This window comes from Vitis vinifera, chromosome 8, assembly GCF_030704535.1.
Source record: "Vitis vinifera cultivar Pinot Noir 40024 chromosome 8, ASM3070453v1".
In the NCBI taxonomy this organism is placed as follows: Eukaryota; Viridiplantae; Streptophyta; class Magnoliopsida; order Vitales; family Vitaceae; genus Vitis; species Vitis vinifera.
Window position 1 is genome coordinate 6,906,250 of NC_081812.1, and position 27,295 is coordinate 6,933,544.

The 27,295-nt window shown below is 35.2% G+C and overlaps 1 protein-coding gene across 21 annotated transcripts in view; it reads right to left on the reverse strand.

Moving 5' to 3' along the window:
* Positions 1-11,191: 11,191 nt before the first annotated feature.
* Positions 11,192-27,295, reverse strand: part of LOC104878060 (mediator of RNA polymerase II transcription subunit 15a) — a 39,501-nt gene continuing 23,397 nt past the window's right edge. For 7 of the 21 annotated variants that reach the window (XR_009466375.1, XR_009466373.1, XR_009466374.1 and 4 more), the window contains one exon: positions 26,046-26,345. The gene's annotated coding sequence lies outside the window, so the exon portion shown is untranslated. Of the gene's footprint in view, positions 11,490-26,044; positions 26,346-27,295 lie in introns of those variants that run through there. The other 14 variants (XR_009466368.1, XR_009466367.1, XR_009466357.1 and 11 more) reach the window with 4 other exon arrangements.

Consider the following 27,295-nt stretch of genomic DNA (forward strand, 5'->3'; position numbering starts at 1 on the left):
TTGAGTATCAATTGTTTGGTTTTTTAAAAAAAAAAATCGAGGTGTGACAATCTAGGTTTGTTCTTAGTCCCTTTGGGTTCCAAACATTTGGATGCAATCTTAGGTTTGACCTATGTTCATTGTTCGTTCCTTTGGTTTCCCATCATTGTGAACTATCTAAGGTTATTCATATGTTCCTTTGGTTTCTCATAATTAGGACGCCATACTAGGTTCTATCATTGGTCATTCTAACTGCCTAAGGTTTTCCATCAATGGGATGCCATCCTAGTTTCCATTTAAGCTTATTTCTTTGTTGTTTTTGTTTCTCATCATTGAGGGTAGAGTTCAAAATCTATTCAGCTTCAAACAAAGCAAGCCATTTTGGAAATATTGTTAGAGCGATGTCGAGATGAGCTTATTATACTAAAAGTAAGGTTCTTCAAGTTTTGAGGGACTATTTTGACAACATTATATTTTAATTTCCATGCAAAATGAGGTTGTTGTAGTTGCAGTAGGGAGGTTGGAGGATAAGAATGCAATGGTAAGAAAATCTGCATTGAATTTATATTTCATGATGTTGCAACATAACTCTTTTGGGCCACAACTTCATATAGCTTTTTTCAAGCTGCCTTAGAGCAGTAGAAGAAGTTGAGTGACCTTCAACCAATTGATGTATATGGAGTCATGTGTCCAAAGGAAGCTATTTCCAGTGTTTCTACTGAGAAGAACTTGATTGGCCGCTATACACCTTTCCAATAAAAGCCTTGTAGAAATTAAATTGTATTCTAATATTAAATGAATATTGTAAGTAATTTTCTTCTAGATATCTTTGGAAAATAGGTTTCCAGTAGGTTTAGGTGGAGTCTCAGGTGTTCTTTATGCTATTATTTCAATTCTATTTTCATTCTATCATGTTCTAATACGCCTTTTTATCATGTCAAGTTTTTACACGTATTCGTTATAAGATATAATGTGAGGGCTCCTTGCATTTCTTTTAACATTGTGTATGTTTGAACTGGTTTTATTTGCTAATATACTCATATTGGAAACATACTTCATCGAGAATTTTAGGTTAGATGTAATTTTTCATTGTCCTTTACAAAGGTGAAAATATTATTATTATTTTTTTTGCCATAGTGACATCTCAAATTTGAATTTCATTTTTCTTTTTAATTATGCTTAGGTAGTACATATATTGTTTTGTGCATTGGTGTCTTGGACATTCATGCACACATAGATGCAATATCATTGGCTATATCCAATTTGTACTCTAATTCTTCTTGTCAAAAAAAATCATTCTCAGTTTGCTTTCTAGCCAGTTGAAAACTGCATTCATTGTTTAAGCAAGATACTGTAAATCTCTACCATTTGATTTTATACACTTCCTTTTATTTGATCTCCCATAAGGGTATACTTCTTGCTGCATTAGCATGTTTTTAAAGAACAAGGAGATTGTCAATGTATTCTACCTAGTCATTTTGGTACTAGTTGTTGCTGCAACATGTGGGATACCTAAAAGTGCTTTTCATTTTGATTTCTCAAATAACTTTATTTCTTCATTTGTCCTATAATATTTTCAAGGTGATGTCACTTTGTTTGATGAAAAAGTTTCAAACCAACTTGTATGTACTTTGTGATGTGGCTTTTGGCTACTATCAAGACTTGTATTCGGTTGTAGATGTTAGACAATGGGAAAATATATTTCATATTGCTTGTCTCATCTAGCATTCACCCAAAAGGGTATTAAAATGCTCATGGAGTCAATCAAGAAACATATGAGCATGCCCTATTTGAAGATTCTGTGATGGACTATTTCCAAAACATAATTGGCAAGGTATTAATTTTTTGTTCTTGCTTTACCACATTGGCAATAAATCTTTAACAATGTGTGTATTTTCGCACTAACTAAAACCAGAGTCGAAAAACTGGAGTTGAAGTCTTGCATTTAGGAGTTTTAGAGGAAGCTTAATGAATTCCACATGGAACAAGAGGTTACTGCAATAAATGCCTAAGTACATAAACAGAAAGTTGGTAGCTTGGAAAGTTTTATAGTAGCCAAGACCAATGTAAAAGAATGTCAAGAAGCCGATATTGTTGAAGGTAGAAGCATCTATATACTTACAGGTTTTCAAATCAAATTTGAAAAAAATTAAACAATATTTACAATGCATATTAATTTCCCTAATTAATTACTAAACACTAATTGTTTTTATTTTCTTAAAGCCTAACCCATTAACAAATCCAAAGTGTCCAAATAACCTAACTAATCACATGTTTACGAATCTATTTTTCAATCAAACCAAATTCAACGAAGATTTATGCTTATCTTACCATTAATAAAATACATAAGTTAAAACACTTTAATCCTTAATTAATTGTGATTTTTAACTTAAACATGTTAATAGCTAATTACACTCAACTTTTACACAAATTTTACCGTTAATTATTTTTAGCATACCATTAAGAACCAAAATAAACAAAAATTACAAAATTAAACAACTTGCTTACCTCAAATCTACATTTTCTCTCTCTAACCCAAGTTGTTGCAGGTGAAATGGTGGAAAACGAGCTGCAACTCCCTATAAAGGGGTCTTCATGCAGCCAAGCACGAGGTGGCAGCCCACATGGCTGCCACCAATCCACCCAAGTAGGAGGTGGCATTCCACTAACTCCAATTTTGCACTTTCGTCCTTCAAGTTATTAGAAATAAAACCCATAATGGCTCATTAGTCCTTTAGGTTTTCAAAACCCTAATCAGCTTCTAAGAATCTAATAAGCATGCTTAAGTCATTAACTAATCCCACTTAACCTTAATCAAAGTTTAATTCATAATTAAACAAGATTAGCACTAAACTAGTTTTAACATCTAATTAAGCATGCTTAAAGTTAAGTAATAAGACAATCATTATTGCCTATTTAATTCATTAGTACTAGATGTCATAGCAATCAAAAGAACAGACAAATTAGCTTAGATAGAAGAACCTAGGATGGCATCTCAACGATGTGAAACTAAACAAACTAAGAAAGAAAATGAGTAGAACTCTGAATGGCGTTCCAATGATGAGGAATCTCGGGAACAAATGATTATGTTTAGATAGAAGCTAGGATGACATCCTGATTATGGGGTGAAGGACGAAGAATACCCTAAACCAACTTAAGGAAGTGGGAAGCCCTAAACGATGCCTTAATAAACTTAATAAAGGGAATTCTCTAAACAAAGTCAAGGAAGGGGGATGCTCTAAGCAAATTCGAGTAAGCGGGATGCCCATAACAAGCCAATGGATGAAGAACGTCATAAATGAACATTAAGAAGTGGGATTCAATAATAAGACTCATAGAAAAGGCATGCCACAAACAAACTCTAGCAATGGGGATGCCCAATCCCAACAAAAGCGGTTGTGCTAAAAAACCTCAAGAAATAGAGTTGCGCTAAACAAACTTTTGGATGGGGATGCCCTACTACACTAAAGGAAGTGGGACTTTTCTAAGTAAGCCCTAGGAAAGGGTATGCCCTAACAAAATTGAAGGAAGTTGGTTGGTCTAAACAAACTCTAGGAACATGAATCAATTAAAAATCTCCATGAAGATGGATGACCTAAGAAACTGAAGGAAGGGTGATGGACTAAAGTAAATCAAGGTAGTTTGATAGCCCAATGAATAGGAACGTCCTAAAAAAAAATAGAGGAATGGGAATACCCTAATAGCACTTGAGGAAAGAGGATGCCCTAAATAAACTCAGTGAAGGGGAATACCCTAAACAAACTTAAGGAAGGGGATACCCGAAAACAATTCAAGGAAGGAGGATGTCCTGAACATACTCAAGGAATAGGGCATACCCTAAAACAAACTCAAGAAAGGGGAGATGTGCTAAACATACTAAAGGATGTGGGCATAACCTAAACAAATGCAAGGAGTAGGAATTCTATAAAGAAACTATGAGATGCCTCAATAACATTGAAGAAAAGGGGATGATCTAAACATAGATAACGAAGGTGGCTACCACAAATTAACTGAATGAAGGGGGGACGTCTTAAACAAAATAATAAGTAAGGTTCTTCAAGTTTTGAGGAACTATTTTGACAACATTCTATTTTAATTTGCATGCAAAATGAGGTTGTTGTAGTTGCAGCAGGGAGGTTGGAGGATAAGAATGCAATGGTAAGAAAATCTGCATTGAATTTATTTTTCATGATGTTGCAGCGTAACTCTTTTAGGCCACAACTTCATATAGCTTTTTTTTCAAGCAGCCTTAGAGCAGTAGAAGAAGTTGAGTGACCTTCAAAAAATTGATGTATATGGAGTCATGTGTCCGAAGGAAGCTATTTCCGGTGTTTCTACTGAGAAGAACTTGATTGGCCGCTATACACCTTTCCAATAAAAGCTTTGTAGAAATTAAATTGTATTCTAATGTTGAATGAATATTGTAAGTAATTTTCTTCTAGATATCTTTGGAAAATAGATTTCCAGTAGATTTAGGTGGAGTCTCAGGTGTTCTTTATGCTATTATTTCAATTATATTTTCATTCTATCATGTTTTGATATGCATCTTTTTATCATGTCAAGTTTTTACATGTATTCGTTATAAGATATAATATGAGGGCTCCTTGTATTTCTTTTAACATTGTGTATGTTTGAACTGGTTTTATTTCCTAATATACTCATATTGGAAACATACTTCATTGAGTATTTTGGGTTAGATATAATTTTTCATTGTCCTTTACAAAGGTGAAAATATTGTTATTATTTTTTTGCCATAGTGATATTTCAAATTTGAATTTCATTTTTCTTTTTGATTCTACTTAGGTACATATATTGTTTTGTGCATTGGTGTCTTGGACATTCATGCACACATAGATGCAATATCATTGGCTATATCCAAAAGGTTTTTGTTCTAATTCTTCTTGTCAAAAAAATCATTCTCAATTTGCTTTCTAGCCAGTCGAAAACTGCATTCATTATTTAAGCAAGATACTGTAAATCTCTACCATTTGATTTTATACACTTCCTTTGATTTGATCTCCCATAAGGGTATACTTCTTACTGCATTAGCATGTTTTTAAAGAACAAGGATATTGTCACTGTATTCTACCTAGTCATTCTGGTACTAGTTGTTGCTGCAACAACATGTGGGATATCTAAAGGTGCTTTTCATTTTGATTTCTCAAATAGCTTTATTTCTTCGTTTGTCCTGTAATATTTCCAAGGCGATGTCACTTTGTTTGATGAAAAAGTTTCAAACCAACTACTATGTACTTTGTGACGTGGTTTTTGGCTACTATCGAGACTTGTCTTCGATTGTAGATGTTAGACAATGGGAAAATATATTTCATGTTGCTTGTCTCGTCTAGCATTCACCCAAAAGGGTATTAAAATGCTCATGGAGTCAATCAAGAAACATATGAGAATGCCCTATATGAAGTGTAACACCTAGTACTAATGACTATTTTAGTACTTAACTTTAAGCTTGCTTAATTAGATGTTAAAACTAGTTTAGTGCTAATCATGTTTAATTATGAATTAAACTTTGATTAAGGTTAAGTGGGATTAGTTAATGACCTAAGCATGCTTATTAGGTTCTTAGGGACTAATTAGGGTTATGAAAACCTAAAGGACTAATGGGAAATTATGGGTTTTATTTTTTTATAACTTGAAGGACTAAAGTGCAATATTTGAAAATTAAGGTTAGTGGAATGCCACCTCCTACTTGGGTGGATTGGTGGCAGCCATGTGGGCTGCCACCTCATGCTTGGGTGCTTGGAGACCCTTTATAAGGGGGGCTGCAGCTCGTTTTGCTCCATTTCACCTGCAGCAACTTGGGTTAGAGAGAGAATCTAGAGAGAGAAAGTGTAGATTTGAGGTAAGCAAGTTGTTTAATTTTGTAATTTTCGTTTATTTTGGTTCCTAATGGCATGTTGAATAGAATTAATGGTAAATATTGTGTAAAAGTTGAGTAAATATTGTTGGAATTTTATGTTGTTTCTATGATTTCATAAAATCTTTTAAAGTGTCATTGCATCTCGGTTTATTGCATTGAAATGTTACCATGATGTTGGAACGTATATTGGTATGAAGATTCGTGGTTTTGTGTTGTCGAAATGGTTTATGGTGTGATTGCATTGCAAGAAGGATATGGAATTATCACAGATTATATTCAGAGAATTTATTGGTCGCCGTGGGTCCTTGGGTGATGCTACAGGCCTTATCATTTGTTATATTGTTTATGTGGGACCGTGGGTCCTTGGGTGAAAGTCCCTAAAGCCCTCGAGGAAGACACTCCGATGTGGGTGTATGGGGTTGGTCCTGCCCCTGGGTTTTAGTCCCTAAAGACACGGGGTTGGTCTTGCCCTTGGGTATGAGTCCCAAAAGACACGGGGTATGACTTGCCCTTGGGTGATGTCCCAGAATAGTCATTATTATATTGATCGAGTATCTTGTGGAGCATTGATATCTGCTGTGTAGATTGTTGGGAGTCAGCAAATTATCAGTTGTGAAAGGATGGATGGGGAAAAGCAATAATGAAACCAAGAAACACATGCATACATGTTTGACATGATTACACATTTGTTAATGGTTACGAAATGTTTATCATGCATGTTATTAAACGTTTAATTCAAGGTTTTTAAGGGTATACTTAGGATGGTTATAAACTTTCCTACTGAGTTGTGAACTCACCCTATTCCTTCCACCTATAGATGCAGGTCAGAAGACCTATGCAGGAAAGAATGCTTGAGCAATGCTTTACTGTAATTGGATGCTGTTTGCTCATATTGAAAGTCTTTTGAGGCCATGCCTTTTGTATCAAGACTACACCTTTTGTTGGAATGATGTAATGTATATATTTGTTAGATACACTTGTAGTATGGGCCACCCATAGTAAACAATGGGGTTGGGTATATGTAAATTAATGTTGTACAAGTTTCTTTTGTGAAACAAAACATATTTTGTTAACTTAATAGTCACAATGTTTAATACAGAATGTACTCTTTATAACAGGTTTTCTATATCCTCTTTTTGAACAAATTCAAGTAGGAACTCAACATTTAAATTTTTGAGAGCACTTATACTATATTTGAGTATCAATTCTTTAGTTGAAGAATAAATAATAATCATAAGAAAAAAAAATTTTGGGGTGTGACAACTAAAAAATACTTAAGTTAAAATACTTTAATCCTTAATTAAAACGGGTGTATAGCTAATTACACTTAACTTTTACACAAATTTTACCGTTAATTTGTTTCAACGTACCATTAGGAACCAAAATAAATGAAAATTACAAAATTAAACAACTTGCTTACCTCAATTTGCACCAGTTCACCTACAGCAACTTAGGTTAGAGAGAATATCTAGAGAGAGAAATTGTAGATTTGAGGTAAGCAAGTTATTGATTTTTTAAATTTTTGTTTATTTTGGTTCCTAATGGTATGCTGAAAAGAATTAACGGTCAAATTTGTGTAAAAGTTTAGTGTAATTAGCTATAACCACGTTTTAGTTAAAAAAAATCACAATTAATTAAAGTTTAAAGTATTTTAGCTTAAGTATTTTATTAATGGTAAGATCAGCATGAATCTTTGTTTAATTTTGTTTGATTGAAAAATAGATTAGTAAACATGTGATTAATTAGGTTATTTGGACACTTGGGATTTGTTAATAGGTTAGGCTTTAAGAAAATCAAAAGAATTATTGTTTGGATTAATTGGGGAATATGAGAATTTTAAAAAAATAATAACAATAAGTTGTTAAAAATTAGTAAGAAAGGAAAATTTCATAAGATTTAAGATAATTAATTTTAATGGTTAGGAAAACCTAAATTATGTTGTTTCATTTTAGTTCCTCGTAATAGAAGAAACACAAAAAGGAAACCGGTGTAAGGTAGGGAATGTTATACTATCCAAGGGTGCATCTCAGTTTATTGTGTTGAAATGTTACATTGAAATTCGAACGCATATTTGTATGAAGATTCATGGTTCAGTGTTGTGGAAATGGTTCATGGTGTGGTTGCATTGACAAAAGGATATGGGGAATAATCATAGATGATATTCAAAGAATTGATTGGTGGGAAGTATTTATGTGATGCTACAAGCATTATATTATGATATATTATTTAAGTGGGACCGTGGGTCCTTGGCCAAAAGTCCCTAAAGCCCTCGAGGAAGACACTTCGATGTGGGTGTATGGGGTTGGTCTTATCCCTGGGTTTTAGTCCCTAATGACATGGGGTTGGTCCTGCCCTTGGGTATGAGTCGCAAAAGACACAAGGTATGACTTGCCCTTAGGTGAGGTCCCAGAATAGTCAGTATTATATTGATCGGGTATCTTATGGAGCATTGATATCTGATATGTAGATTGGTGGGAGTTATCAGTTTATCGGTTAATGGTTATAAAATGTTTATCATGCATGCTATTAAACGTTTAATTCAAGGTTTTTAAGGGTATGCTTAAGATGGTTATAAACTTTCCTACTGAGTTGTGAAGTCACCCTATCCCTCCCACCTCCACATGCAAGTCAGAAGAACTATGCAGGAAATAAAGCTTGAGCAATGCTTTACTATGATTGGATGTTGTTTGCCCACATTGAAAGTCTTTTGAAACCTTGCCTTTTGTATCAAAAACTGAATCTTTTTGTGGGAATGATATAATATATATATATATATATATATATATTTGTTAGGTACACTTGTAGTATGGGCTACCCGTAGTGAACAATGGGGTTTTGGTATACGTAAATTAATGTGGTACAAGTTTCTTTTGTGAAACAAAACATATTTTGTTAACTAATAGTCATAAAGTTTAATACAGGATGTACTCTTTATAACAAGTTTTGCGTATCCTCTTTTTGCACAAAATCAAGCAAGAACTCAACATTTAAATTTTTGAGAGCAATTATACTATATTTGAGTATCAATTGTTTAGTTTGAAGAATAAAAAAAACCAGGGTGTGACAAAAGTTTCCTTCCCTTTGACTACCTTCCTTGGATTCGTGAGTTCATCTGCTGAAATTGCCGTTGAGATGGCTGGTAAGCAAGTCGTTGAAATTTTGGGCAATCCCTCCCAAGATGTCCCACCTCACCGGATTCATAGCATCTCCTTGGTCCCTTGGTCATATTTGTAGTCTCACTATACTGCTCTTGTTTTGTGGGTTGTTGTTGGGGATGAGTCACTTTTTGGCGCTTAAAATCTTGTTCCCGTTTTTTTTTAACCACCAAACCTAGAATTTTTACTTCTCAACCTTTGAGCTTCCTCCATTTCCCCTTCTCTAACCAAAGCCCTTGCCACAACCTCACTATAAGTACAAAGCATGAAGGGAGCGACCTGTGCTCTAATGTTCAATCTCAACCCCTCTTGGAATTGTTCAGCTCGCATTTGTTCATCTACAACCATATTTGGAGCATATTCAGATAGTTGTGTAAACTTTATTGCATATTTAGTCAATGTCATGTTCCTTTGAACCAAGTGTATAAATTCAGCTCTTTTTTTGTCTTCTAACAACCTCTGGAAAGTAATTTGATAAAAGCAACTGCTCAAATTGCATCCAAACCATCTTAGTTACATCCTAACTAGTCTTGATCATATCACACCAGTTGTCTACTTCATCCCTCAACATGAAGAAAGCTAAAGAAACTGTCCTTTCCTCAGGCACTGCCATTACATCCAGTATTTTCTTTATTTCTTTCATCCAATTCTCAACTTCAAGAAAATTAGGCCCACCTCGAAAGATTGGAGGAGTCAGTGCTTTAAATTCCCCAATTAGGCTCAGTTATTAAATTCTAAACTAGCAACTGGATATATTGTAGCTCTTCCCTTAGTAACATTAGCATGAGATAGTGGAGATAATCTAGTGGTTTGTCTAGGCCTTGTTGTTAGTTGGTTCCTTGCTCTAGGCATTTTGTCTTAGAAAGGTATCCAAGGATTAGATTATCAATACATTACGTTATAAGGGTTATTCATTAAGTCAAGCATCCTTAAACAATACAATTAAACCACTTATGTCACATACAATCATTTTGAAAATAGACCTAATACCAACAACACTATAGTAATGAATTCTCAATGATCAGGAATTCAAACAAGAAACATGATCATAATTATCATAGCTAGGCATACTCACACCAATACAACCAAGAATGTCATCAACACAATAAAAACACAAACCTAACATTCATCATTTAACCTTTCACCTTAATATTAATATATCATACACAATAAAAGAGTGTAACAATAATAATGACTCCAGTGCACCTATTGGGCTCCCCACCTATTGTCCATAATAGGCATCTAATCCCTTATGCTTTGATACCAAGATGTCACACCTCGGTTTTTTTTTTTCAAACTGAACAATTGATACCTAAATATAGTATAAGTGCTCTCAAAGAGATGGGGATACAAAAATTTAAATGCCAAGTTCCTTCTTGATTTTGTGCAAAAAGAGGATATGCAAACTTGTTATAAAGAGTACATCTTGTATTAAACTTTGTAACTATTAGTTAACAAAATATGTTTTGTTTCACAAAGAAAACTTGCACTACATCAATTTACATATGCCTTTATATTAAAGACGGGATTCTTTTTGCAGGAATGATGTAATATATATATATTACATCATTCCTGCAAAAAGAATCCCGTCTTTAATATAAAGGCAAAGCCTCAAAACACTATCAATGCGAGCAAACAACATCCAATCACAGTAAAATAATGCTCAAGCATTATTTCCTGCAAGGTCTTCTGACTTGCATCTAAAGGTGGAAGGGATGGGGTGAGTTCACAACTCAGTAGGAAACTGTATAACCATCCTAAGCATACCCTTAAAAACTTTGAATTAAACATATAGCATGCATGACAAACATTTTCTAACCATTAACAAATATGCAATCATGTCAAACGTGTATGCATGTGTTTGCTGGTTTCATCTTTGCTTTTCCTTGTCCATCCTTTCAAACCTGATAAACTATTCACCCCCACCAATCTATATATTAGATATCACTACGCCACAAGTCATACCTAGTGTCTTTTGGGACTCATACCCAAGGGTAAGACCAAACCTGTGTCTTTAAGGACTAAAACCTAGGGACGGGACCAACCCCATACACCCACATCAAAGTGTCTTCCTCGAGGGCTTTAGGGACTTTCACCCAAGGACCCACGGTCCCACATAAACAATATATCAATAGATAATGCCTGTAGCATCACTTAAACACTTCCCAGCAATCAATTCTCTGAATATCATCTATGATTATTCCATATCCTTGTTGCCATGCAACCACACCATGAACCATTTCCACAGCATAGAACTATGAATCTTCATACCAATATGCGTTCCAATCTCAATGTAACATTTCAACACAATAAACCGAAATGCAATGACACATTAAAACATTTGATGAAATCATAGAAATGACATGAAATTTACAATAAATGATTCAAGGAAAGAAATCAGATACGCTATGGGATAGCATAAAATTCCCTACCTTACACGGACCCTCCTTCTGTGATTCTTCTATGTATGCGATCTTTACCTAGTACAAGGAATTAAAATGAAACACATAATTTAGACTTCCTAACGATGAAAATTTATACAATATATTGTTTCTAATTTTTTTAATTATAATATTCTCAAATTAATTGCCAAACAATAATTCTTTTGATTTTCTTAAAGCCTAACCTATTAACAAATCCCACGTGTCGAAATAACCTAATTAATCACATGTTTACTAATCTATTTTTCGATTAAACAAAATTACAAAAAAAAAAAAATTTATGCTGATCTTACCATTAATAAAATATTTAAGCTAAAATACTTTAATCCTTAATTATTTGTGATTTTTAACTAATACATGTTTATAGCTAATTACTTTCAACTTTTACAAAAATTTTACCATTAATTTGTTTCAACATACAATTAGGAACAAAAATAAATAATTTGTTTACATCAAATATTCACTTTCTCTCATTAGATCCTCTCTCTAACCCAAGCCGCTGCAGCTAAAATGGTGCAAAACGAGTTGCAGGGCCTTATATAGGGCTCTCCATGTAGCCAAGTAAGAGGTGGCAGGCCACATGCCTACCACTAACTCCAACTCCTAAATTTTGCATTTTAGTCGTTCAAGTTATCAAAAATTAAACCTATAATGCAAATTAGTCCTTTAGAATTTCATAACTATAATCAGCCCCTAACAACCTAATAAGCATGGTTAAGTCATTAACTAATCTCACTTAACCTTAATTAGATTAATTCCTTATTAAACAGGATTAACACTAAACTAGTTTTAACATCTAAGATAATCATTGCCTATTTAATTCATTAGTGCTAGGATGACATCACAATGACGAGAAACATAACAAACTACCAACTAAGCTTAGGTAGAACCTAGGATGGTATGTAGATAATCAGGCAAAAAATTAACTTAAATTGGATATAGATAGAACATAGGATGACGTCCTAGTGATGAGAAATCAAATGAACAAACAAATAAACTTAGATTAAAACTAGGATAGTAACCCAATGATGAAGGAACTAAATGAACAAAGATAGAACCAAGAATTATGGTCCAATGCTAAGGAATCAAAAGAACAAATGAATTAGCTTAGATAGACCCTAGGATGGCATCTCAAAGATGTGAAACTAAACATAGAATGAAAATGAATAGAACTATGAATGGCGTTCCAATGATGAGCAATCTCAGGAACAAATGATTATGTTTAGATAGAACCTAGGATCGCATTCTGATTCTGGGGTGAAGGACAAGGGATACCCTAAAAAAACTTAATGATGGGGTGAAGGATGATATCCTGATTATGGGGTGAAGGATGAAGGATACCCTAAACCAACTTAAGGAAGTGGGATGCCCTTAATAAACTTAATGAAGGGAATTCTCTAAACAAAGTCGAGGAAGGGGGATGCTTTAAGCAAATTTGAGTAAGCGGGATGCCCTTAAAATGCCAATGGAAGAAGAACGTCGTAAATGAACATTAAGAAGGGGGATTCACTAATATGACTCATAGAAGGGGCATGCCACAAACAAACTCTACCAAGGGGGGATGCCCAATCCCAACAAAAGTGGTTGTGCTAATAAACCTCAAGAATTGGAGTTGCACTAAACAGAGTACTGGATGGGGACGCCCTAAAAGAATTGAAGGAAGGTTGTTGGTCTAAACAAACTCTAGGAAAGGGAATGAATTAAAAATCTCCATGAAGATGGATTGTAATACCTAGCACCATTGAAATAAGTGAGCAACAATGATTATCTTAGAACTTAACTTTAAACGTGCTTAATTAGATGTTAAAACTAGCTTAGTCTTAATATGTTTAATTATGAATTAAACTTTGATTGAGGATAAGTGAGATTAGTTAATGACTTAACCATGCTTATTAGGTTATTAGGGGTTGATTATAGTTATGAAAACCTAAAGGACTAATGGGGAATTATGGGTTATTTTTTTATAACTTGAAGGGCTAAAGTGGAAAATTGAGAAGTTGGGGTTAGTGGAAGCCATGTTGCCTGCAACCTCCTACTTGGCTGCATGGAGAGAGTATCTAGAGATAGAAAGTGTAGATTTGAGGTAAGGAAGTTTTTTAATTTAGTAATTTTATTTTATTTTGGTTCCTAATGGTATGTTGAAACAAATTAATGATAAAATTTGTGTAATTAGCTATAAACATGTTTTAGTTAAAAATCACAATTACTCAACAATAAAAGTATTTTGTTAATCATAAGATTGGCATAAATATTTGTTTAATTTGGTTTAATTGAAAAGTAGATTAGTAAACATGTGATTAATTAGGTTATTTAGACACTTGGGATTTGTTAATGGGTTAGGCTTTAAAAAAATCAAAACAATTAGTGTTTGGTAATTAATTAGGGAATATTAATATGCATTGTAAATATTGTTTAATTCAATTCAAATTTTATTTGAAAACCTATAGACATGTCGATTAGAGAATATTATAATTAAAAATTAGCAACAATAAATTGTATAAATTTTCATCGTTAGAAAGTCTAAATTATGTGTTTCATTTCATATCCTTGTAATAGGTGAAGATCGCCTAAATAGAAGAATCATAGAGGGAAAGCCTGTGTAAGGTAGGGAATTTCATAAAATGTTTTAATGTGTCACTGCATCTTGGTTTATTGTGTTGAAATGTTACCTTGAGATTGGAACATATATTTGTTTGAAGATTCATGGTGTGGTTGCATTGCAAGAAGGATATGGAATAATCACAGATGATATTAAGAGAATTGATTGGTAGGAAGTGTTTATGTGATGCTACAGGTATTATCCTTTGATATATTGTTTATGTGGGACTGTGGATCCTTGGCTGAAAGTCCCTAAAGCCCTCAAGGAAGACATTCCGGTGTGAGTGTATGGGGTTGGTCTTGCCCCTGGGTTTTAGTTCCTAAAAACATGGGGTTGGTCTTGCCCTTGGGTATGAGTCCCAAAAGATACGGGGTATGACTGGCTTGGGTGATGTCCCAGAATAGTCATTATTATATTGACCACTTATCTTGTGGAGCATTCATATATGATATATAGATTGGTGGGGATGAGCAGTTTATCAATTGTGAAAAGATGGATGAGGAAAAGGAAATATGAAACCAACAAACACATGCATGGATGTTTAACATCATTGCATATTTATTAATGGTTATAAAATGTTTATCATGCATGCTATTAAATGTTTAATTCAAGGGTATTCTTTGGATGGTTATAAACATTCCTACTGAGTTGTGAACTCACCCTATCCTTTCCACCTTTAGATGTAGGTCAAAAGACTTATACAAGAAATAATGCTTGACCATTGCTCTACTGTGATTGGATGTTGTTAGCTCGCAATGAAAGTGTTTTGAGGATTTGCCTTAGTATTAAAGACTAAATATTTTTGTAGGAATGATGTAATTATATATATTTGTCTTGTACACTTCTAGTAAGGGCTACCCGTAGTGAACCATGGTATTTTGGTATATGTAAATTAATGTAATACAAGTTTCTTTTGTGAAATGAAACATATTTTGCTACAAAGTTTAATACAAGATGTACTCTTTATAATGGGTTTTCCACATTCCATTTTTTTTTTGGCACAAAATCAAGCAAGAACTAAACTTTTAAATTTTTGGATCTTCAAATCTTTAAGAGCACATACACTATATTTGACTATCAATTGAAAAGTAATTTAAAAAAAAAAACAAAAACAGGGTGTGACATGGATGGCCTATGAAACTGAAGGAAGGGCAATGGACTAAACTAAATCAAGATAGTTTGATAGCCCAATGAATAGGAATGTCCTTAAAAAAAATAGAGGAATGGGAATACCCAAATAACACTCGAGGAAAGAGGATGCCCGAAATAAACTCAATGAGGGGGAATACCCTAAACAAACTTAAGGAAGGGGATGCAGAGGAACTAAGAATGAAAAGAAGATAGAACTAAGAATTATGGTCCAAAGATGAGCAATCAAAAGAACAAATGAATTAGCTTAAATAGAATCTAGGATGGCAACTCAATGATGTGAAACTAAATCAACTAAGAATGAAAATGAATAAAACTATGAATGGCGTTCCAATGATGAGCAATCTCAGGAACAAATGATTATGTTTAGATAGAACCTAGGATGACATCTTGATTATGGGGTGAAGGACGAGGGATACCCTCAAAAAAATTAAGGAAATGGGATGGCCTAAACGATGCCCTTAATAAACTTAATGAAGGGAATTCTCTTCAAAAAGTAAATGAAGGATGCTCTAAGCAAATTTGACCAAGCAGGATACCCTTAAAAGAGCCAATGGAAGAAGAACGTCGTAAATGAACATTAAGAAGGGGGATTCACTAATAAGACTCATAGAAAGGGCATGCCACAAAAACTCTAGCAAGGGGGATGCCCAATCCCAAGAAAAATGGTTGTGCTAAAAACCCTCAAGAAATGGAGTTGCGCTAAAGAAACTACTGCATGGGGATGCCCTACTACACTAAAGGAAGTGGGAGTTTGCTAAGTAATCCCTAGGGAAGGAGGGTATGCCCTAAAAGAATTGAAGGAAGTTGGGTGGTCTAAACAAACTCTAGGAATGGGAATGAATTGAAACTGAAGGAAGGGCGATGGACTAAACTAAATCAAGGTAGTTTGATAGCCTAATGAATAGGAATCTCCTAAAAAAAATGGAGGAATGGGAATACCCAAATAACACTCGAGGAAAGAGGATGCCCAAAATAAACTCAATGAGGGGGAATACCCTAAACGAAATTAAGGAAGGGGATGCCCGAAATGAAACTCAAGGAATAGGGCATATCCTTAAACAAACTCATAGGCTGGAGTCCTGATTATGAGAAACCAAAGGAACATACAAATAAGCTTAAATAGTTCACAATGATGGGAAACCAAAGGAACGAACAATGAACATAGGCCGAACCTAGGATGACATCACGATGATAAGAACAATAACAAACAACCAACTAATCCCTAGGGAAGGGTATGCCCTAAAAGAATTGAAGGAAGTTGGTTTGTCTAAACAAACTCTAGGAAAGGGAATGAATTAAAAATCTCCATGAAGATGGATGACCTAAGAAACTGAAGGAAGGGCGATGGACTAAACTAAATCAAGGTAGTTTGTAGCCAAGTGAACATACATGCCCTAAAAAAATAGAGGAAAGAGAATACCTGAAAGAAACTTAATGAAGGGGAATACCCTAAACAAACTTAGGGAAGGGAATGCCCAACAAACAACCAAGGAAGATGTCCTGAACATACTTAACGAATACGGCATACCCTTAAACAAACTCATAGGATGGCGTCCTAATTATGAGAAACCAAAGGAACATATGAATAGGCTTAGATTAATCACTATGATGGGCAGCAAAGGAACGGACAATGATTATAGGCCAAACCTAGGATTGCATCCAAATGCTTGGAACCCAAAGGAACCAAGAAAAAACCTAGATAGAAACTCGGATGACATCACAATGATAAGAAATATAACAAACAACCAACTAAGCTTAGGTAGAACCTAGGATGGTATGTAGATGATCGAACACAAATTTAACTCAAATTGGATATAGATAGAACCTAGGATGACGTCCTAGTGATGAGAAAAAAGAGGATGAAATGACTAAACTTATATTAAAACTAGGATAGTAACCCAATGATGGGTAACTAAAGGAACTAAGAATGAATAGAGATAGAACCAAGAATTATGGTCCAATGATGAGCAATCTAAAGAACAAATGAATTAGCTTAGATAAAACCAATAATAGAATCTCAATGATGTGAAACTAAACAAACTAAGAATGAAAATGAATTGAACTATGAATCGCATTCCAATGATGAGCAATCTTGAGAACAATTGATTATGTTTAGATAGAACCTAGGATGACATCCTGATTATGAGGTGAAGGATGAGGGATACCCTAAACAAACTGAAGTAAGTGGGATGCCCTAAATGATTCCCTTAATAAACTTAATGAAGGGAATTCTCTAGTCAAAGTCAAGGAAGGGTGATGTTCTAAGAAAATTCGAGTAAGTGGGATGCCCTTAAAAAAGCCAATGGAAGAAGAACGTCGTAAATGAACTTTAAGAAGGTGGATTCACTAATGAGACTCATAAAAAGGGCAAGCCACAAACAAACTCTACCAAGGGGGATGACAAATCCAAACAAAAGCAGTTGTGCTAAAAAACGTCAAGAAATGGAGTTGCGTTAAACAAATTTTTGGATGGGAATGCCCTACTACATTAAAGGAAGTGGGAGTTTTCGAAGTAATCTCTAGGAAAGGGTATGCCCTAAAAGAATTGAAGCAGGGTTGTTGGTCTGAACAAACTCTAGCATAGCGAATGAATTACAAATCTCCATGAAGATGGTGACCTAAGAAACTGAAGGAAGGGTGATAGACTATAGTAAATCAAGGTAGTTTCATAGCCCAATGAACAAGAATGTCCTAAAAAAAAATAGAGGAATGGGAATATCCTAATAACACTCAAGGAAAGAGGATACCCAAAAAGGGGAATACCATAAACCAACTCAAGGTAGGGGATGCCCGAAAACAACTTAAGGAAGGAGGACGTCTTGAACATAGTCAAGGAATAATGCATACCCTTAAACAAATTCATAGAATGGCATCCTAATTATGAGAAACTAAAGGAACAGACAAATAAGCTGAGATAGTTCACAATGATGGGAAACCAAAGGAACAAACAATGAACATAGGCCGAACCTAGGATTGTATCCAAATTTTTGGAACCCAAAGGAACAAACAATGAACATAGGCCGAACCTAGGATTGTATCCAAATTTTTGGAACCCAAAGTAACTAAGAACAAACCTAGATAGAAATGACATCCCAATGATGAGAAACATAACAAACAACCAACTAAGCTTACGTAGAACCTAGGATGGTATCCATATGATTAGACAAAAAAATTAACTCAAATTGGATATAGAGAGAACTTAGGATGATGTTCTAGTTATGAGAAATTAGAGGAATAAACGACTCAACTTAGATTAAAACTAGGATAGTAACCCAATGACAGGTAACTAAAAGACCTAAGAATGAACAGAGATACAACCAAGAACTATGGTCGAATGATGAGCAATCAAACGAAAAAACGAATTACCAAAGATAGAACCTAGGATTGCATCTCAATGATGTGTAACTAAACAAACTAAGAATGAAGGGGGCTGCACTAAGAAAATTCAAGCAAGCGGGATGCACTAAGCAAATTCACGCAAGTGGGATGCCCTTAAAAAACCAATGGAAGAACAACATCGTAAATGAACTTTAGGAAGGCGGATTCACTAATAATAGTCAAAGAAAGGGCATGCCACAAACAAACTCAACCAATGGGGAGGCCCAATCCCAACAAAAGCGGTCGTGCTAAAAAAACCTCAAAAAATGGAGTTGAGCTAAACAAACTACTAGATAGGTGTGCCCTACTAGACTAAAGGAATTGGGAGTCTACTTAGTAATCCCTAGGAAAGGGTATGCCCTCAAAAAATTGAAGGAAGTTGGTTGGCCTAAACAAACTCTAGGAAAGGGAATGCATTAAAAATCTCAATGAAGATGGATGACCTAAGAAACTCAACGAAAGATGACGGACTAAAGTAAATCAAGGTAGTTTGATAGCCCAATGAATAAGAATGTTCCAAAAAAATAGAGCAACGGGAATACCCTAATAACACTCTAGGAAAGAGGATGCCCTAAATAAACTCAATAAAGGGGAATACCCTAAACAAACTCAAGGATGGAGGATGTCCTCAACATACTAAACGAATAGGGTTTACCCTTAAACAAATTCATAGGATGGTGTTCTAATGATGAGAAACAAAAGGAACATACGAATAAGTTTTCATAATTCACAATGGAGGGAAACCAAATGAACGAACATAGAACATAGGACTCCATTGAATTGTTTGGAACTGAAAGGGACTAAGAACAAACCTTTATAGAAACTAGGATGACATCACAATGATGAGAAACGTAAACAAACAACCAACTAAGCTTAGGTAAAACCTAGGATAATATGCAGATGATCAGACACAAAATTAATTCAAATTGGATATAGATAGAACCTAGAATGGCATCTCAATGATGTGAAACTAAACAAACTAAGAATGGCATTGCAATGATGAGCAATCTCGAGAACAAATGATTATGTTTAGATTGAACTTAGGATGACATCCTAATTATGGGGTAAAAGACGAGGGATACCCTAAAAAACTTAAGGAAGTGGGATGCCCTAAACGATCCCCTTAATAAACTTAATGAGGGGAATTCTCTAAACAAAGTCAAGGGGGATGCACTAAGCAAAATCAAGCAAGCGGGATGCCCTTAAAAAACCAATGGAAGAACAACATCGTAACTGAACTTTAAGAAGCATTCACTAATAAGACTCAAAGAAAGGGCATGCCACAGACAAACTCTACTAAGGACGATGGCTAATCCCAACAAAAGTGGTTGTGCTAAAAAAAATCAAGAAATAGAGTCGCGGTAAAGAAACTACTGGATAGGGATGCCCTACTACAGTAAAGAAAGTGGGAGTCTGCTAAGTAATCCCTTGGAAAGGGTATGCCCTCAAAGAATTGAAGGAAGTTGGTTGGCCTAAACAAACTCTAGGAAAGCGAATGAATTAAAAATCTCCATGAAGAATGATGACCTAAGAAACTCAAGGAAAGATGATGCACTAAAGTAAATCAAGGTAGTTTGACAGCCCAATGAACAGGAATGTTCTAAAAAAAAAATAGAGGAATGGGAATACACTACTAACACTCGAGGAAAGAGGATGCCTGAAAGAAACTGATCTGCCTTTTGGTTCTCCCCGTAAACGACCATCCTTTTTTAAACCCATTTTGAAAGAACTTGAAAAAAAAGAATTAGAAAATTTAAAAACAATTGTTTTCTAGTTCTAACAGTTTTACAAAAACAAAACAAAATTGTTTATATTTTTAAGGGTTCAAAACAAACAAAAAAAATGGGTTATCAAAAGTGTTCTATTTATAAATATATATATATATATATATATATATATATATATAAAGAACTCTTAAAAATGTATCCAACTCAATTATTTGGATTGACAGAAGTATATGAATCTAGTGAAACTCAAAAACAAAAGGATTCGAAAATCAATAATAAGATGATTCTCAAATTGAATTGGACTTAATGAAGGGGAATACCCTAAACAAACTCAAGGAAGGGGATGCTCGAAAACAACTAAAGGAAGGAGGATGTCCTCAACATACTAAAGGAATACGGTGTACCCTTAAAAAAATTCTTAGGATGGTGTTCTAATGATGAGAAACAAAATGAACATACGAATAAGCTTCGATAATTCACAATGGAGGGAAACAAAATGAACGAACAATGAACATAGGCCGAACCTAGGACTCCATCGAATTGTTTGGAACTCAAAGGGACTAAGAACAAACCTTTATAGAAACTACGAGGACATCACAATGATGAGAAACATAACAAACAACCAACTAAGCTTAGGTAGAACCTAGGATGGTATGCAAACGATCGGACACAAAATTAACTCAAATTGGATATAGATAGAAGCTAAACAAACTAAGAATAAAAATGAATAGAAGAATGAATGGCATTCCAATGATGAGCACTCTTGAGAACAAATGATTATGTTTAGATAGAACCTAGGATGACATCCTGATTATGGGGTGAAGGATAAGGGATACCCCGAACAAACTTCAGAAAGTGGGATGCCCTAAACAATCCCCTTAATAAACTTAATGAGGGGAATTCTCTAAACAAAGTCAAGGAAGGGGGATGCACTAAGCAAATTCAAGCAAGCAGGATGCCTTTACAAAACCAACAGAAGAACAACATCGTAAATGAACTTTATGAAGGTGCATTCACTAATAAGACTCAAAGAAAGGGCATGCCTCAAACAAACTCTACTAAGGATGATGGCCAAGCCCAATGAAAGTGGTTGTGCTAAAAGCAACATCAAGAAATGGAGTTGCGCTAAAGAAACTACCGGATAGGGATGCCCTACTACACTAAAGGAAGTGGGAGTATGCTAAGTAATCCCTAGGAAAAGGTATGCCCTCAAAGATTTGATGGAAGTTGGTTGGCCTAAACAAACTCTAGGAAAGGGAATGAATTCAAAATCTCCATGAAGATGGATGACCTAAGAAACTCATGGAAAGATGATGGACTAAAGTAAATCAAGAGAGTTTGATAGCCCAATGGACAGGAATGTTCTAAAAAAAATAGAGTAATGGGAATACCCTAATAACACTCCAGGAAAGAGGATGCCCTAAATAAAATCGAGGAAAGGGATGCTTGAATTCAACTCAAGGAAGGAGGATATCCTCAACAAACAAAAGGAATAGGGTGTACCCTTAAACAAATTCATAGGATGGTGTTCTAATGATCAGAAATAAAAGGAACGTACGAATAAGCTTTAATAATTCCCAATGGAGGGAAACCAAACGAATGAACAACGAACATAGGCCAAACCTAGGACTCCATCGAAAACTTTAGAACCCAAAGGGACTAAGAACAAACGTTTATAGGAACTAGGATAATATCACAATGATAAGAAACATAACACGATCGGGCCTAGGATGGTATGCACACAATCGGACACAAAATTAACTCAAATTGGATATAGATAGAACCTAGGATGGCATGTCAACGATGTGAAACTAAACAAACTAAGAATGAAAATGAAAACAACTATGAATGGCATTCCAATGATGAGCAATCTCAGGAACAAATGATTCTGTTTAGATAGAGCTTAGGATGACATCCTAATTATAGGGTGAAGGACGAGGGATACCCTAAAAAAATGAAAGGAAGTGGGATGCCCTAAACGATCCCTTTAATAAAGTTAATGAGGGGAAGTCTCTAAACGAAGTCAAGGAAGGGGGATACACCTAAGAAAATTCAAGCAAGCGGGATGCCTTTAAAAAACTAATGGAAGAACAAAATCGTAAATGTACTTTAAGAAGGCGGATTCACTAATAAGATTCAAAGAAAGGGCACGCCATAAACAAACTCTACTAAGGACAATTGCCAATCCCAAAAAAATTGGTTGTGCTAAAGAAACTACTGGATAGGGATGCCCTACTACACTAAAGGAGGTGGAAGTTTGCTAAGTAATCCCGAGGAAAGTGTATGCCCTCAAAGATATGAGGGAACTTGGTTGGCCTAACCAAACTCTAGGAAATGGAATGAATTAAAAATCTCCAAGAAGATTGATGACCTAAGAAACCCAAGGAAAGATGATGGACTAAAGTAAATCAAGGTAGTTTGATAGCCTAATGAACAGGAATGTTCTTAAAAAATAGAGGAATGGGCATACCCTAATAACACTCAAGGAAAGAGAATGCCCTAAATAAACTCAATGAAAAGGAATACCCAAAACAAACTCAAGGAAGGAGGATGTCCTCAACATATTAAAGGAATAGGGTGTACCCTTAAACAAATTCATAGGATGTTGTTCTAATGATGAGAAACAAAAGGAACATACGAAAAAGCTTTCATAATTCAATATGGAGCGAAACCAAACAAACGAACAATGAACATAGGCCGAACCTAGGACTCCATCAATTGTTTGGAACCAAAAGGGACTAAGATCAAACATTTATAGAAACTAGAATGACATCACAATGATGAGAAACATAACAAACAACCAACTAAGCTTTGGTAGAACCCAGGATGGTATGCAGATGATCGGACACAAAATTAACTCAAATTGGACATATATATAGAACCTAGGATGGCATCTCAATGATGTGAAACTAAACAAAGTAAGAATGAAAATGAATAGAACTATGAATGGCATTCCAATGATGAGCAATCTAGAGAACAAATGATTTGTTTAGATAAAGCTTAGGATGACATCCTAATTATGGGGTGAAGGACGAGGGATACCCTAAAAAAACGAATGAAAGTGGCATGCCCTAAACAAAGTCATGGACGGGGATGCACTAAGCAAATTCACGCAAGCGGGATGCCCTTAAAAAACCAATGGAAGAACAACCTCGTAAATGAACTTTAAAAAGGCGGATTCACTAATAAGACTCAAAGAAAGGGCACGCCACAAACAAACTCTACCAATGGGGAGGCCCAATCCCAACAAAAGGGGTCGTGCTAAAAAAACCTCAAAAAATGGAGTTGCGCTAAACAAACTACTACCCTACTAGACTAAAGGAATTGGGAGTATGCTTGGTAATCCCTAGGAAAGGGTATGCCCTCAAAGAATTGAAGGAAGTTGGTTGGCCTAAACAAACTTCAGGAAAGGGAATGAATTAAAAATCTCCATGAAGAAGGATGACCTAAGAAACTAAAGGAAAGATAAGGAACAAAAGTAAATCAAGGTAGTTTGATTGCCTAATGGACAAGAATGTTCTAAAAAAATTGAGGAATGGGAATACCCTAATAACACTCAAAGAAAGAGGATGCCCTAAAGAAACTCAAAGAAGGGGAATACCTTAAACAAACTCAAGGGGATGCCCGAAAGAACCTCAAGGAAGGAGGATATCCTCAACATACTAAAGGAATAAGGTGTACCCTTAAACAAATTCATAGGATGGTGTTCTAATGATGAGAAACGAAAGGAACATACGAATATGCTTTGATAATTCACAATGGAGGGAAACCAGACAAACGAACAATGAACATAGGCCAAACCTAGGACTCCATCGAAAACTTTGGAACCTAAATGTACTAAGAACAAACCTTTATAGACATTAGGATGACATCACAATGATAAGAAACATAACAAACAACCAACTCAGCTTAGGTAAAACCTAGGATTGTATGCAGACGATCAGACAAAAAATTAACTCAAATTGGATATAGATAGAACCTAGGATGGCATCTCAATGATGTGAAACTAAACAAACTAAGAATGAAAATGAATAGAACTATGAATGGCATTCCAATGGTGAGCAATCTACGGAACAAATGATTCTATTTAGATAGAGCTTAGGATGACATCCTGATTATGGGGTGAAGGACGAGGGATACCATAAAAAAACTTAAGGATGTGGGATGCCTTAAACGATCCCCTTAATAAATTTAATGAAGGGAATTCTCTAAACAAAGTCAAGGAAGGGGGCTGCACTAAGAAAATTCAAGCAAGCGGGATGCCCTTAAAAAACCAATGGAAAAACAACATCGTCAATGAACTTTAAGAAGGTGGATTTACTAATAAGACTCAAAGAAAGGGCACGCCACAAACAAACTCTACCAATGGGGAGGCCCAATCCCAACAAAAGGGGTCGTGCTAAAAAAACCTCAAAAAATGGAGTTACGCTAAACAAACTACTAGATGGGTATGCCCTACTAGACTAAAGGAATTGGGAGTCTGCTTAGTAATCCCTAGGAAAGGGTATGCCCTCAAAGAATTGAACGAAGTTAGTTGGCCTAAACAAACTCTAGGAAAGGGAATGAATTAAAAATCTTCATGAAGAAGGATGACCTAAGAAACTCAAGGAAAGATGAGGGACTAAAGTAAATTAGAGTAGTTTGATAGCCCAATGGACAGGAATGTTCTACAAAATTAGAGGAATGCGAATACCGTAATAACACTACAGGAAAGAGGATGCCCTAAATAAACTCAATGAAGGGGAATACCCTAAACAAACTCAAGGAAGGGGATGCCCGAAAGCAACTCAAGGAAGGAGGATATCCTCAACATACTAAAGGAATAGGGTGCACCCTTAAACAAATTCATAGGATGGTGTTCTAATGATGAGAAACGAAAGGAACATAAGAATAAGCTTCGATAATTCACAATGGATGGAAACCAAACAAACGAACAATGAACATAGGCCGAACCTAGTACTCCATCGAAAACTTTGGAATCTAAAGGGACTAAGAACAAACCTTTATAGAAACTAGGATGACATCACAATGATGAGAAACATAAGAAACAACCAACTAAGCTTAGGTAGAACCTAGCATGGTACGTAGACAATCGGAGACCAAATTAACTCAAATTGGATATAGATAGAACCTAGGATGGCATTTCAATGATGTGAAACTAAACAAACTAAGAATGAAAATGAATAGAACTATGAATGGCATTCCAATGATGAGCAATCTCGGGAACAAATGATTCTTTATAGATAGAGCATAGGATGAGATCCTGATTATGGGGTGAAGGACAAGGGATACCCCAAATAAACTTAAGGAAGTGGGATCCCCTAAAGGATCCCCTTAATAAACTTAATGAGGGGAATTCTCTAAACAAAGTCAAGGAAGGGGGATGCACTAAGAAAATTCAAGCAAGCGGGATGCCCTTAAAAAACCAATGGAAAAACAACATCGTAAATGAACTTTAAGAAGGTGGATTTACTAATAAGACTCAAAGAAAGGGCACGCCACAAACAAACTCTACCAATGGGGAGGCCCAATCCCAACAAAAGGGGTCGTGCTAAAAAAACCTCAAAAAATGGAGTTGCGCTAAACAAACTATGTCACACCCCAATTTTTTTTTTCTTATTATTATTATTATTTATTCTTCAACTAAACAATTGATACTCAAATACAGTATAAGTGCTCTCAAAGACTTAAATGTTGAGTTCCTACTTGAATTTGTTTAAAAAGAGGATATGGAAAACCTGTTATAAAGAGTACATCCTGTATTAAACATTGTGACTATTAAGTTAACAAAATATGTTTTGTTTCACAAAAGAAACTTGTACAACATTAATTTATATATACCAAACCCCATTGTTTACTATGGGTAGCCCATACTACAAGTGTATCTAACAAATATATACATTACATCATTCCAACAAAAGGTGTAGTCTTGATACAAAAGGCATGGCCTCAAAAGACTTTCAATATGAGCAAACAGCATCCAATCATAGTAAAGCATTGCTCAAGCATTCTTTCCTGCATAGGTCTTCTGACCTGCATCTATAGGTGGAAGGAATAGGGTGAGTTCACAACTCAGTAGGAAAGTTTATAACCATCCTAAGTATACCCTTAAAAACCTTGAATTAAACGTTTAATAACATGCATGATAAACATTTCATAACCATTAACAAATGTGTAATCATGTCAAACATGTATGCACGTGTTTGTTGGTTTCATCATTGCTTTTCCCCATCCATCCTTTCAAAACTGATAATTTGCTGACTCCCAACAATCTACACAGCAGATATCAATGCTCCACAAGATACTCGATCAATATAATAATGACTATTCTGGGACATCACCCAAGGGCAAGTCATACCCCGTGTCTTTTGGGACTCATAGCCCAATGGACAGGAATGTTCTACAAAATTAGAGGAATGGGAATACCATAATAACACTACAGGAAAGAGGATGCCCTAAATAAACTCAATGAAGGGGAATACCCTAAACAAACTCAAGGAAGGGGATGCCCGAATGCAACTCAAGGAAGGAGGATATCCTCAACATACTAAAGGAATAGGGTGCACCCTTAAACAAATTCATAGGATGGTGTTCTAATGATGAGAAACAAAAGGAACATAAGAATAAGCTTCGATAATTCACAATGGACGGAAACCAAACAAACGAACAATGAACATAGGCCGAACCTAGTACTCCATCGAAAACTTTGGAATCTAAAGGGACTAAGAACAAACCTTTATAGAAACTAGGATGACATCACAATGATGAGAAACATAAGAAACAACCAACTAAACTTAGGTAGAACTTAGCATGGTACGTAGAGGATCGGAGTTCAAATTAACTCAAATTGGATATAGATAGAACCTAGGATGGCATTTCAATGATGTGAAACTAAACAAACTAAGAATGAAAATGAATAGAACTATGAATGGCATTCCAATGATGAGCAATCTCGGGAACAAATGATTCTTTATAGATAGAGCATAGGA